Source organism: Mercenaria mercenaria, chromosome 5, assembly GCF_021730395.1.
Source record: "Mercenaria mercenaria strain notata chromosome 5, MADL_Memer_1, whole genome shotgun sequence".
NCBI classification, from domain to species: domain Eukaryota; kingdom Metazoa; phylum Mollusca; class Bivalvia; order Venerida; family Veneridae; genus Mercenaria; species Mercenaria mercenaria.
The window spans coordinates 1,503,301-1,519,462 of NC_069365.1; the positions used below are offsets into that span (position 1 = coordinate 1,503,301).

Consider the following 16,162-nt stretch of genomic DNA (forward strand, 5'->3'; position numbering starts at 1 on the left):
TGTATATGATTGTAATAATTTGTACAAAGTAACAAATGTAAAAAGTTTGGTTGAACTATCTGAAGATTATGCAAAAACAACTGGAACAAACGAATATATTTATTTAGATACTACTGATACTGCTGCCGCTGATAATAATTCAGGTTTCAAATTTAGAAAGGAATTACTCCAAGGTGGTAAAGAGGTAAATGCTAAAATTCCATTAAATAATTATTCATTTTTTCAGGGTTTAGAAACTAATATTATACCTCCAAGTCAAATTCAAATAACACTGCAGCTGACAGATGATGATGAATTAATTTTTAGAGCTAATGCTGCTGATGCTGGTAGAGTAATTGTAACAAAATTAATTCTATGGGTTCCACGTTTGGTTTTTAATGAATTTGGACTTAATTTAATTTCTGAAAGATTTACAAAAGCAAGATGGTCATACCTACGGGAAATGGTGACGCAATCAAGTGACACACAACAAACTAATATAACCTTTAGAATAACGGCTGGTGTAACAAAACCACAACATGTATTTGTTTATTTACAACGACCTGACAAAATTAATTCACAAGAACATAACCCACATTTATTAGATACATTTAAAATTAATGCAGCAAATGAAAATTGCACTTTGAGCTCTTGTCGTCTTGAAGTAGGTAATGGTGTTTTTTATCCAGAAACAGAATACACAAGTATATCAAGAATATACGATGATGTAATTAATTATTATTATAAACAAAATAATAAGACTACTGGAAGTCTTTTAAATAGATTTAATTTTCAAAGTTTGTTTGGATTTGTTCATTTTAACTTAGAATATAAAAAGGAAGTAACTACAGAAGATCCTAAGCATATTACATTAACAGCTAAATTAAATATTCCGCCGGCAGCTAATATTCGTGTTTACGCAATTGTATTGTATGAGGAAACAGTTGAAATAAATACTATTGGAAATGAACTTGTTATTGTTTAGATAAAATAAATATAAATTATATATAATGACATCAAATTATATTGAATATAAAGTTAACCTAACAGATGGACAAAAGAAAAATTTAGCACAAGCTTATAATAATAAAATTCCACATACTTTTAGATTAAAACATGAACAATTACATGGAAACTTCCCTTTACTATTAACAAAAACACAAATTAATCAAATTAAAAAAGCTGTTGCAAATAAGAAGGGATTAGAAATTAAAATTTCAAAAAAAAACAAATGTCCAGTCAAGGTCAAAATGGCGGATTTTTAGGAGCTTTGGCTGGTTTGTTAGGAAAAACAATTCTTCCAATGGCAGCGAAAATAGTTCCAAAAATATTAGCCCCTCTAGGCATTGGAGCCCTTTCTGGACTGGCCAGTACTGGTGTCAGTAAGTTACTTGGGAATGGTATGATTTCAGTAGCTAATGATAAGAGAAATATGATATCACCATATCTTACACCTAATCAAAGAAAGCAACTAGTAGGATCTGGAGTGATTAAATTAACACAAAAACAAAAACAAAATGGCGGTTTTTTAGGTATGTTGGCTGCTAGTCTAGGAATACCTTTGATTACATCTTTGTTAAGTGGTAAGGGACATGGCCAGGGTATACAGATTGATTCTCAGAAAAGACCTTACAGACGAATTCCTATAGTAAAAAAAAAATAAAATTTATAAACAAACCAATTTCTAACTTTGAAATTGAACAATGGGTAAAACAATTAAAAATTAAAAACTTTAGGGGTGTATTTAGAAGAAATAATTTATTAAATTTATTAAAATCAAAAGCAAAGGAGGAGTGCGGAATAATCAATTTAGATGACTTTGCTGGACCTGGAACACATTGGGTTTGTTACTTGAATACTTTGTACTTCGATCCATTTGGACTTCCTCCACCAAAGGAAGTAATTAATTATATACCTGGGGTCAAGTATAACAACATACAATATCAAGACAAAACAAGTACACTCTGTGGTTATTATTGTTTATTTTTCATAAAAATGTTACAAGATAAAATACCGTTGTATGATTTATTGTATAAAATACTAAAAGTTAACAATCAAAGAGTAAATGAACAAACAATTATAAATTATTTTAATAAAATGAGTTAAAATGTATTAAAATGTACCAAGAACGTAATATTCTTTACTACTAACAAAAATGTATCATAAGCGTTATATTTCATACTACTTTTCAATGATGTTCATTCATGCATTTGATTATAATATAATCCTACAGTTGAATAATTTTGACAATATGAAATATTATTATGTTCATTCGTGCATGTGATTATAATATAATCCTACGGTTGAATGATTTCAAGAAAACGTAATATTATGATGTTCATTCGTGCATGTGATTATAATATAATCCTACGGTTGAATGATTTCAAGAAAACGTAATATTATGATGTTCATTCGTGCATGTGATTATAATATAATCCTACGGTTGAATGATTTCAAGAAAACGTAATATTATGATGTTCATTCGTGCATGTGATTATAATATAATCCTACGGTTGAGTGACTTATTTGTATTCACCAAGTCAATTCTTGAAAGATTTTCTTAATGATTGTAAAATTTTGACAAATATACTCAATAGATAAAGCACAATGTAATATTTTATTATGAGTCATTGCAAAATCATATAAACGTATTAAAAAATTGCAATGTGATAATGAATAAACGAAACCATGATTTTTTAGTATATCCATAAATCCTTTCTTTTCCTTTCTTGATAGTTTTTTTAAATCTTTTAAAACATATCCTTTGTTCGCAGAATTTAAAACTACATTCCGTTTATCCGAGCTGATCAATTTGTCATACGTTCCCAAAGCTTTAATACATAAATCAATCGTTGGTTCTCCAGAGTAATCACAGTCGCAAGTTAACCTTCTTTCTTCTGAATATGATTGTTGAATATTTTTTCTAATTTTATCATATTTCGTTTGTTTTGATACGGACGACGTCATTGTTTTAGAAGTACTTTGTTTTAAAGTCTGTAATTCTTGTTTTAATCTAGTGTTCTCTTCTTGAAGTATTTGAAATTCGTCTGGATTCCAAATATGTTGAATGAGAAGATCATAGTATCTTTTGCAGTATATTTCATTCCATTTCTGCACATCAGAGTCGTTAGGGTTTTTCTCTCTAAAAGCCACAGTTAGACAATCAATATCTTTAAAGAACTCTTCAAAACTCCTGAAATGAATAAATAAAATAAATTTTAATAGCACTACAAAGTAAAGAAATATTTATTTGTCAAAAACACATTTTTTCAAAGTCAGTAAAAGAAAATGAAACAACACTTACATTTTTAATCTTTAAATCCTTATTCATTTACGCCAAATACTAAACTGCTACAAAGTTTTACGTGACTTAACACTATAGCAACAACGAATGTTCTAGTATTAGTAAACAGAAAACCAGTATTACAGTTTTCCAAAAATGTGTCAGTTATTTATAAAACTGAATTCATTATCATTTTCAGAAAATCTCACGTACTGCTATTATCATAACACAAAAGCGATATCGGTATATCTTTTTTTACTGTATAGAAAACCGATTGATTTTTATCGGTTGAGTGTTTTTTACCCAATAGTCTGTTTGAAATCTGTGGTAAATATTTACGCTAGTTTATGAATGAGTAAAATAAGGAAGTAATATTTTCATTCAGTTATACCGGAGATTTACACAATAGTATGTTTGAAATCTGTGGTTTTTAAAGTATTTTAATTGTCCGGCACTGACCAGTCCTGACCAAGGGTCATAGGTCAAGTGGGGTTATACTGTCTTCGCACAAACAATTACTTTACTACTTACGTAACTAAGATACTGTTGAAAATATGGCGTTAAACCCCAAACAGATACACTAATTAAAAATTAAAATGTTTGAAAACATCTGCATAATATCTTTAAATTAAATTTTGTCATGATTTTTCAATGAATACTATTATTTACACATTACTGGATATAAACCAACTAACACATACAACACTTATAATAATTACAAGTAGAAAACTACAAAATAAATGTCAATTATAAAGTTTTGGAAAGTAAATACTTAGAGGATATTCATGTATTTCATTCATAAAATAATGGTTTTTAATTTCATCGAATGGCATGAAAATAAGATATTTCACGAGTGACGTTACCATGAGTGAAATATGATTTTCTCATACCATGAGACGAGAATGAAAACCATAATCATGACAAAAACTTCTGAAGAATTTTCTGAAAGGGATGAAACGTCATATGTTTATATTTAGAAATAACGACAACAGTAATAATACCCTTTTCGTGCAGCCGAAATCAATCTAATTTCATAAAATAAATGAAATCCAGTACAATTACAGCATCAACGAAGACATACAGATGAAAGAGTAGATGTACAAATTGCGTACAAGGCAGTTCCCAATCGTTTCGACATATTATTGGTGTGTCTGTTTTCTGAAAGTGGTGAGAGTCCCTTTGAGGAGGTTAAATGCCTGAAAAATTGTATAAATACCGGATATAATGTACGATAGGCGAATAGCAATTCTCATACATTTTGCACGACAGAGAAATAGCTTTATCAACACCCATATGCATTTTTATTATCTTCAAATGATCCCGAAATTACTGCCAAAGGGTAGTTAAATAGTTACGGCAGTGCAAATACAGAAAACATGTTCCACTGCAGTTAAAAATAAATACAGTCAAAATTTGCAATTTATTTCATCAAAATTTCTACTAATTCTATTAGTATATATGAAATATATTTAATTTGCATTTTAACATGGTCATCCAGTCACGATCTTGGGGTACTAATATAACGAAATGTAGCAAAACGCTCTTAGTTTTGTCCTTTTACCCTCTAGGCATTATGTAGTAGCCATCACAATATGTCATAAACTTAGTTTTTAATCTGCGAGGGCGATGTGATGTCCTTTTGCATGTATGCATTGACAAAATCTTTGTATCTTTTATAATTCCATTTATTGTATAGAACATTAATTAATGCATTTCTCGTAAAAATACGTAAACTGTTTTTTATGAAATTGTAAAAGTTCTGTCTGTTACAGCTGTTTTAGTAGCAAGTGAAGGTAAATTAAACAACGCCAGACAGAAGATATGAAAAGAGAAGGGTAGATTTCCCGAAAACACAGAGAACAACAAAATCAAACAGTAGACAATTAATATATGAACAAAATACAAAATTGGGATGGGGTAGTGGAAGGGATGTGGGTATTGCGGGTGGGGTTGGAAGGGTAGGCAAGGATGGATATTCATATGTTAAACCTTATAACCTCAAAAGACTTAAAATAATAAATATATAAGATGATACTTTATAATCTTAGACCACAACCAAGCAAAATTTAATACCATTTATCATTTTACTGTTAGATTAAGATAAAGACTGAAGCAAATACACTGTAAAAATAATATGTAGGTTTACGAAGAACAGAAATATAAATAGTCAACCTGAGTTCACAGAGTTTTATACTCGGCTCAACATTGCCATCATCAGAAATCACGTTATTTATTATTTTTCAGATGATATAGCAACATCTATCAGCAGCAATGTTCACTGATATCCAAATGCGATATTTTATACAATATTGCAGACGCTAAAACTTTCATTTTGCTCCTTAATTTCTAGTATATGGGTGACCTTCTTTTCAGAATAAGATATAACTTTTCTTTTAGCTTCTTATAAAATCTGTAAGATGATTTTAAAATGGATGCGTTGTATTTACGATAGCAGTGTATATAATCAATGTGAATTGACTTAGTCTTAACTGCAGTGTTGAATATGTGAAAAAAAAAACGAAAACATTATTAACGTAGCTTCGACATGCGTCTGCAAACATATCGACAACATTTATTAAAAAAAACTTAACGGCAATCATTTCTTCCAAATCCTTAAAACGTCCGCCATGAATGGCATATAATAAGAAACTGTTTTCAAATGTATGTTAAGTATGAAGTCGTATAGGATAATTTTAACCTAGATTCACCTCTATTCCATACATTCCCTTTAATTTTGATGTTCTGTTCATGTAACATGGGCAATTTTGTCATTAAGTTTAGTTTAAATACAAACATTTTACCAGAAAGTGCAAGCAGTTAAACAAAATCCTAGTTTTATAAGTCGCAAATACGTGACAGTGTCTGAAGGTTTTAACTTATCTTGATAAAATCTGTAAAAGGATCCTTTGGAAACATAGAATGCCACCAAAGAATTGTTTGATAACTAAAAAGTACCTTACGATAAACAGACGCAGAAACTGTCTTCAAAACATAAGATACTGTTTTCGTCGAGCACTGTCACATTGTCATTCGAGAAAATCAAAGAATGCTCGTGTTTGCTCTCCAGTTGTGTTATGCACTGCTGTTACCCCCAGGTTGCACAACCGATACGCCCTTCCTGTCGAGGCAACTGACAGTTACATCTCCAATACGGATACAATCTGGTTCACCTACAAATAACGATTCCTTTCTTGGCGATGCATATAACTTTATTCGAAAACCGCTCTGTCCACCTGTTGGTGAATATGACTTCCCAATCGTTGCTTCTCCGGGGATACTGCCTGGCCTATTTCTACCAATTTGTCAAAGCAACCACGAACAGTTTGCTCTCCATCTTTCTTCATCACACTTCGTTCTCTAGGATGAATCGAAGGATTAAATGGCTTATGGCATTTCATTCCATATGTATATTTTGCGATTCTTGATGTTATAACAGAACTATTATGTCCAAAAATCACGGCTCCTTTCAGCACTGCAAGTCCAGCTTCATGTGGAACAATTAGTGATTTTCTTATTTGTATCGCTAAACAATGATTTCACGACGTCAGCATCAACCCTCATTTTATCGCCCGCAAAAGTTACCTTCCCCGATAAATCTTGGTTTTTCCGTACAGCGTCCCTGATCTCCCCCATACATACATCTCTGTACAGTTCGTGAAGCGTTATAGGTATCCTAAACGTGATCTTGGATTCTATTTCTGGCTGCACAGTACGCTTCTTCACCTCGAATTCCCCCAGAAGATCTATAAAATCATCCTTGTGTTCTTCGCGGAATCGGTTCATTACCTCGCTTCCTGTAATTTTCTGTATGAATGACAGGAAAGCTTCATCAATTGTTGTTCCACCCGTGGCTCCGCCGTTAGCCTTGAAGAGTTCTCTCAGTTTCTCTCCCGGAAGTACCTCATGAACCGTAATATCAACAGTTCCACCTACACGAAGAAAACATAAGTATGGCGATATTAACTATATAATTTGAAAATATAAAAAAAAGTTAAACATAAGAATTGCAAATGTCTCGGCATATTTACAGTAACAGAATAGTAGCCACAGTGAAAATAGTAGCATGTAAGAAACAAACAATTTTATTTTAGAACTGTGTACAAAACATGTTCTATTGTCCACAAAACCTTTTTCATAATTCAGTTTGCATGAATACACTGATATGCTATATCAACCTGATAAGATCAAGTGAGCAAACTCATACTGACTATATATTTGTTATCACAAAATAGTAGCATATTCACATAATTGCAGAATTTGTGTTACGAATAATAAGGGTACAAAACGTTCAAACATACCGCCTGCATCAAGAACAAGGTATTTTGATAACACGTAATCTTTCTATCAGCGGTGCCAATCATCCGTTCAACTGGTAGATATTTACAAAACATAGACACTGCCTCTGGTTCAAGTGCAAGAAGTAGGTTTTCTCCCGGAATTCCGGCCTAAAAATGTCAATTTCAGAAACATTACCCTTCGATCCAGAAAGGAAATAAAAGCTTCAGGTAAAACATATAACAAGCTGCTATGTTTTCCGTTTCAGTAAGATATTCTTTTTTTTTCACATTTCAAGATTTTGAACTAAAAGGTATATGTATCTTAAAGTTGAATATTTTAGTCAGTCTTGTTTTAGCAACTTAACCAGACAAAAATAATCTAAGTTAAAAAAAGCTTGATTTCATTAAAATAGAAAAAGCGGAAACTCCACAGGTCGCTCAACACGATAAAAACGAAAATGTTGCAGGCTCGGTTTGAACTCATAATATACAAAATATTGTACGTTTTAAAACATTTTATTCCTTTAATTCCTCAAGCAAAACAGACTAACAAACTTTTTTTGTGTACTTTTCGATAAAAAAGACATGAACAGGCTATTAAACCGAGCCTGCAACATTTTCGTTTTTGTTGTGTTGAGCGACCTGTGGAGTTTCAACTTTTTCTATTTGATATTAATTTTGCAATTGATTTATCGAATATCCTTCAGAAAGTATTATAGCTGTAGCAAGAGTTCAGTGAATGTGACTGTGTGATTGCAATCAGTTGAACATGCGATTCCACTACATGACTACATACGTCTTAAATCCGTTTCCCTAGTCGTGTGACACATTTAAACATGTTTTAAACTGCACACAATTAACCAGTTTTAAGTTGCCTAGCGGTGAATTTGCCCGCTTGCTCTGTTTGTTATGTCCTTGTCGTCTATTTATTTTACTTCCATACAAAAACTTCTCTCGGGATTGTTTCAGTCTGGAAGTGTTCCTTTTGTATCTTTTTATTTGTTCCCTTGAATGCGGACGAATTTGAGTAGTTCTATGTATTGATACATGCATTTTATGTTTTAAACCTACGTATTGTCTACAAACGGTGCATTACGTGCCTGAATCAAGGACTAAAGGTTAATTTATATCTGTTAATTAAATTGTTATTAATAGAAGCATGTATTACCTTTATCGCGGCTTCCCTCATGAATTGTTTGGCACCGTCGTCCCATATAGCCGGGATTGAAAGAAAATCTTACATCTTGTATATCAACGCTACTACTACACATTCTGTCACTGCAAGATTGCATCATGTGGTCCTTTAAGTAATGAAGGCCTGCAGCAAATACATCTATCGCAAGCATTTGTTTTCCAGTCTCGTCTGCTTTTTTGATGTCCGATGAACATTCTAAAATAAACATATTGTAAGGAATAAGAATGCCTAAACAGAAATTGAATTTATAAAGAAGCCATCATCAAGCCATTCATAAGCATGAAGAGTTGTTAAAACCAGACCACTAGGGACAAAGAAATAACAGTTTGAAATTTAAGGAAGTAAGAAAGTAAACATAGAGGCGGCTATTTTAGTTTTATCTCCTTATCTACTGAATTAATTATTTAGCAAACACCTTTTTTAAACATAATACTGAACTTGAAAATTTGATGCATGGTAGATGTAATGTAGGGAAATTAGAAGGGCCGAGTGACTTAGAATAACTTGCCCCTCACCAATGTTAGTTTAACCTTTACCCTGCTAAATTTCTAAAATGGACTAATCTATCATTCAATGTTGGCAGTACCATTTATCATTCAAATGGGTGTTCACTGAAAAGTGAACAGTGCAAACCATGGTCAGCCTGCACGGAAGGATGTGTAGGCTGATCTTGGTCTGCACTAGTCGCAATGGTAAATTCATTTGCCGCCAGCAAGTTAAAGGTTAAGCCTCACTGGAACGTCGCTCTATAACATTTTCCTGCGTCGGTGCAATGTTAAGAGAGACATCATATTTCAGAATGACGGACAATCTGTTCATATATCAAAAATAGATTTAAAGGTTGGTCAACAAAAGGAATTGTTCAAAACTTTAAGCTTTTCACTCGAAGTATGTCTAAAATATTATTTTCCTATTCTGATTGCCAAACCAAGATAGCGTTATTCTAGATTTAATAAACACATTTATCCGAAGATAGAATATGAATATAAGCACTACTGTATTAAAGTTACCAAGTATTTGCATAGACACGTATATATTTGTAGAAATTTATTAGAGGTGCCCATGTATAAAATATTTACCTCCCTTTGCTTATCTCGGTAGCATAACAAAGATAGAAAGAAAATAGGTGAATTCAAACTTAGGCACTGTTTTAAAACTTGTGTTTGTTTCAGATAGTAGAAATATCCCAGATTCTAAGATTATTAAATGCAAATGTAAAACTAAAAATTATATTGAAATCTAAAGAAATAGTGCACTTTTATATACTTTTGTTAAAGGGATCTAATACCAAAATTTCACGAAAAGTTATAAAATGTACATTTCGAAGATTTTACGCAATAGGGGCGTATCTACATATAATTATTATATGTAAATGCCTCTATTGCGTTGAACCCTCGATTTACTTAAGGGGTCCACCCTTTTGTAATGGGTCTTTATGTTAATTCTAACTGAATGTAAGATAACTGAAAAATGCCATAAAATGTATTTCAAATGTGATTGTCCCCCTTTAATACGCCATTTACCTGTGCATTTCATAGTAGGCTAGTAAACACTCTTTCTATTTAACTGCACGTATTTTTGACCAATAATGTAAACAATTTGACATAATGACCCTAATAAAACAACGTTTTCCTTTTCAATGTTATGGTAATGAAAGAAATATAAGAATAAGCTTTGAATTATACAGCATCATCTTAAATCTTCTGAAGTAGAACCAGTCATGATGTTCGTTGTCCAGGGTCAGGTCACTGTATCTGTCCTCAGCTTCAAACCCGAAAGAGTCAAACTGACCATTTTGCCGGAAGAGAGTACAGGAAGACGTCTTAAGTGAGATCGATACTCTTGAACCTGTTGTCCATGAACTAGCACATACTTTAAGTGGATCATGTTCAAACTCGTGTCGGAATGAAAAGGCGTAACCAGAGTATGTTGTGCCAAAATCAATGGCTGCTACTAGGAGAACTGGTTCTTTTGACATGATATACTTAAATACATAAATTGCGCGCATACATTCTTATCTGGTATATTAATGAATGTTTAGTGGTTCAGTTGGTTGCGTTCGAGATACTGTGGATTTGAAACCTTCTTGGTCTTCCTCTACACTCAAAATCTGTAAAATACTGTATGATTTTACACTATGTCTGTGTGTCTTAAAATCCCAAAACAGATATAGAAATATATTAAGGAACATGATCTGTTCAATTACTATATCATATCAGTATAAAAAACATTTTTTCTGTAAGGTCCAAAAGAATAAAATATTAACAGTTGCACCCTTGATTCTTGTTTGTACTAGTTTCAAATGATCTTAACAACAGACATAAGTTTTCGTTTCGCAATAAAACAACTTCCCTCCCTTTATTCCAGGGAGTGATTACATTCTTGTGATTAAAATTACTTCCTATTTGGAGAAAAAAAAAACCCATAGACTATTGTTTATTAAAATAATTACACCGATAACCAATATGATGCACAATTCGATTCTATACTTTTGGTTGAAACTTGCATATATTACCAGCAATAGTACTTGGTTAATCTTCTCTTGTATATATATCATTACAATTCAATCAAGTATTATTATGACAGATAATACTCGTCTAACACTTGTATAAATCAGACTTTCCACATTGTAAAGAACTATTATTGATTAATCAATTATTATATACTAACTATAAAATAACCGTTTCAATTTTACATGTAATATTATAAGAGTAAAATAAACTTACGAGGTGAAGTTACTTTTGATTTAAACCTGTTTAATCTACTTCCTCTTTCTCTTTTTCAAGGAAGTTCACAATGTTTCGGGCATGCCCTATTTATTTTGTATCTGCGGATTTAAAAATGAAAGCTATGGCTTTAGTACACAAAGAAATAAACTATTTATCTCTGTCATTACAATTTTATTCGAAAATTGCAAACATAGAAGTGAGTGTATGTGTGCGTGTGTGTTTTATATGTAGTATGTTTTTTTCACAAAAATCTGGTAAACCAAGTTATATATACGTGTCGAAGCATGCTTCTCTTTACTAAACTGTTGCCAAACTGTTTATTGATATCCGTTCAATGTTTTTAACAATTAGGGTTAATGGCATTGAGGTTTCGTAACATTGCGAAAAAAAAGAAGTTTTGGGCTTTTATATTGCTGGTCGGGTTTATGTCACACGGGAAAAAGCCTTCATGCAATGAAGCGTGAAGGTCGGTACATAAATGTCGATCTTTAGTTTGAATACAATTTGCAGCATCGTAGATATAATTCGAATACTGAAACTGACTTCTTCAAAAGAATCACTAAAACATACCAATAAAAATAATTATTTACAATGGTGATACTCAATTACGACGTTTTGGAATGTAAATCAATATTTTAGAATAATCGTTCAATCATCTTTTCGGAACTGGCTGAGCAATATGTTGGAGTTTTCACGTACAAGACATAGTTTTTTATCATCCAGATTTGTATAGAAATAAGATTCGGTTGTTTACGTATATTTCAAGAAATAATTATATAGCTGTTTAACCCTTATCGTGCTAAATTTCTATAATGAACTTGTCCATCTTTCAGTTTGAACGGTACCATTAACTGTTAAAAATGGTGTTCAACCAAAAAAGGTACTGACTGAATGGCGAACAGTGCAGATCTTGATCAGACTACACGGATGTGCACTGAACTAAAAGGCAGAATTACTTGCCGCAAGCAGACTTATTGTTAATCTGCTCGTTTTTTCCTTTTTATATTCCTTTAATTAATGCAGTAACGTCTTTCGTGAATGTTTTTGAGAAACAGTTGTATGGCATGTGTTTATTTATGCGTATAATATTGAATGCACTTTTTGAATCATACAAACATGTATTTATGTAAGGTGTATCCATCTATTTAAATCATACAGAATAGACATTAAGTTAGGAAATATTACATTTCTGACGGCTCTCTATATTTGTTGATTCTCTTTTTATGTGATATGGATACCCTAAACACAAAATACATCATGTCATCGTTAGTAATAGTGCTGACGAGGAAAACGATTTGTATATACGCTTTAACAACAATTTGTTATCTTTTGTGATAAAATAATGAAACTATACTAAGTAGAGCACACACACACTGTCGTTCTTAACATACCGAAAATAAAACAACTTTTTATCCGAAATAATCTTCATGTAATTAAAAAAGTTCTGTCTTTTCTTGTTATAGTTGATGTATTACCACTCAGAAGGTAACAAAATGACGCCAGGGACATCAAAAATCATAAGTATTCACAGACGTTCGTTTTCTGGTTAGTATAAAACAAGATAGAAAAGCGTCTTTGCATGAGACACAGGACAGGAGGAAATAATATGCAGTTGCACTACAAAGAGTACACATAGTGGCAAAATTCGACCAATACAAAAATATTGTATTCCTTTCGCCAACGCAATGAATAAGCAGCGGCGAGTCGGATAGAAATCATTAGCTCTGGTAAGAAAATAGATTATCTAACAGGTAACCGGATATCTAAGTGCATCCGTTAAAGTTATATCTTATCTGATAGAATACATAACATTTTCGTTGACCTTTAAGAAAGGAGCAAGGGGTTTGCACATGACACTCCCTCCCATTGATTTAAACATAAACAAAATCCTTCAATGCATGTCAAAGGTATAGGCACGGCAAGCTTTGACCTTCAACTATGACCTTGACCTTCGAGATAGGTATTTGTGCACTGCGCATGACATTCCGTCTCACTGGGGTTAACACTTATGCCAAGTATAGATAAAACTGCTCCATGCATGTCAAAGTTATGGTCCGGACAAACAGATCCGGAGGGTCGCACACACGGATGCACGCACGCACACCCACTGAACAGCATTTTGCGGCTTTGTCTTCGCTTCCGCAAGCGGACTCAACAGAAACATACTTGATTGATGGACACCTTACTCATATATCCATCATAAAGAAACCCTTTATATTAACAATAATGTAGTTCACTTCCTTATTTTGAATTACAATACAGTTTTAGTTACACATTCTGCTATAATCGTTGACACATGAAGTTCAATATCATCGTTCCACTAATCAACAGAAAAGGTTTCAGTAATGATAAAACAAAAATGTCTTTCGGATGTTTCATAGAACAAAACCTTACAGAAACAAAACGTAATATATGATATTTCTTTTCCAGGGGGCAGCGGTATTTTATACAGAAATACTTACCAGAGTACGTAAGAAAATGCGTCGGAACAGATGACTGTCTTATAAATCAAAATGGTGATAATACGTGAAGAAACAAGACAGACGAATACAAATTTCATTTGCAATTCCGATCAGATCTACACAATATGTTCATATCACCACGAAATAAGAGCGGGCAAGCGAGACTATATATAAGGTATGTGAGCACTAACCTGTGTCAACTTCATATGAAACGGATTTCGAACGAACGATGCAAATGAGAAAACAAACATCGTGCAAAAGCCTTACTGTATATTAAGTTAGAAGAGATACTATCATTGTATGGTATCAACAACCGAAAAAATTCTTATGTTTTATTTCGCAGCATTTGTCAAATATATGCAATCTTGTCCTTTGATAGTGATTCGTGATTTCACGTAAGCTTCTTGTAAACACAGAAGGCAATAAAAGGAGAAAATCATTTTTCATGCATGTGCGTTAGATTTTAACGCATCACCTAAAATAAAATCATCTTAAGGTAATTCTGCACGTTCGGTTTAAAAAGTTTTCTACAATGTTTAGTTTGATTAAAATTTACTTTCTGAAACTTCAGAAAATACTTAGAAAATTCGGCAAAAAGAAAGATGGATCGTTTGCCACAATGATTTGAAAAAAGTGGACCTCACACAAGTTTTTAACGGATTCAGTGGGGATGATCACAATTTCGATGACTAGAATAAAAAGTTTTCTATAAATTTAGATTTAATGAATTTCCTCAAAATATAATGAATTCTAACACGACCAGCGAATAACCTAAACTCTATCTCGGGCTATTCTGCAATAAACCACGCGCGTGCAATGACGTCATCAGATCTACGTCCTTCGCGATATATTCTTACGCAGAAGAAATCTAAACACGGGCTATTCTACGATAAAAGACACTTGGGAACTTATCACCTCTTAAGTAAAGATAAAGTATATAGGTTATCTAATGTGACTAACTTTTAAGTATCATATGTTACCTTTCGAAAATTAGTAACGTTACCATGACAAAGAATAGAAAGTCGCCTTTTTTACCAAATGATATTCGTTTCCGTATGCTTATTCAAGGGTATATACCGTATAATCTGGATAAATGACGTTACTTCATTACTTACGGTCAATCGAACGTCTAGAACTACCTTAATCCTTTAATGCCCCAAGCAACATGAAAGCAGATTGGGTTTTAATGGGTATATCTATTAAAGATAAAAATGTAACACCCCTCACGACCCCATCACCGACTTAAAAGCAACTCTATTATGTATTTACATTACATGAATTCCAGAAGTAATTGCAAAACTGATTCCAAGTTTGGAGGGTATTTTATGACCACCACACATTAAAGAATGATATTTTGAAGGTTGATCAAATATGTTAGCTTATTTTTTGGTAGCATAGAATGCGATCAAGCAAAGTTTTGGAAAACCAGTCTATCCTTGTAAAATAATGTAAACACCCTAACGTCAACCCCCGACCCGTTAGTACATATCGCTTGGATCTCTGAATCAATTCCATTGTATTTATAACAATAATCACGTTGAGCCTAAGTATGTGTCAACCGAAAGAAATTCGTAACAACTTTACGATAACTGTAGTAGTAAAAGAAAATTGAAATTATTTATGTTATGCTAAATCATAAAAATAGTTGTAAAATAAAAGAATTTGAAAACAAACTTCGGAATTTTACAAACATGTTTTAGAATATTGACTCTAAATCAAACAGTATTACTCGATTTTCAGGTGAAATATTTACCAAGTACAAAAGAGGTAAGACACTTAGTTAAGGTAACGGTTTCCAAGAGGTGACGTTCGTTCAAGATTTATGTGACAATTCCTGATATGAGGGAGTCGAAAGTGAAGCATATTTAGAAATATAAAGAATCAACACATAGTTAATCTATAACAGTGTTTTTTCCGGAGATAAAAATAATGTAACTTGCACGAAGCGGTGAAAAGTACCATTATTTGAAGTGTCCTTGCTGTTTGGTAAGGTTCATTTGAATATATTAACAGCTGGTCATTCATTGACTTTTCCTGTTGTCCAACGGTATGCCCACAATCAGAAACAAACAAAACCAAGTATAGTTTGTTACATTCAGCATTCTACTGTCACCTATAACCCCAATGTTTTGCCAGAAGAGAAAAAAACTGCATATTTACGACGATTCGATAATATATGATATTTTTATCACACTCATTTCTACATAAATAAAATGGACGTATACCGCTTCAGTGAT

At 32.5% G+C, this 16,162-nt stretch overlaps 1 long non-coding RNA gene across 1 annotated transcript; it reads right to left on the bottom strand.

Moving 5' to 3' along the window:
- Positions 1-1,944: 1,944 nt before the first annotated feature.
- LOC123556251 (uncharacterized) lies at positions 1,945-10,187 on the bottom strand. Its single transcript, XR_006687392.2, has 3 exons — positions 8,708-10,187; positions 7,561-7,707; positions 1,945-7,191 (listed from the first exon to the last, which is right to left on the bottom strand). It is a non-coding gene; the product is annotated as an uncharacterized LOC123556251 (long non-coding RNA).
- Positions 10,188-16,162: the final 5,975 nt, after the last annotated feature.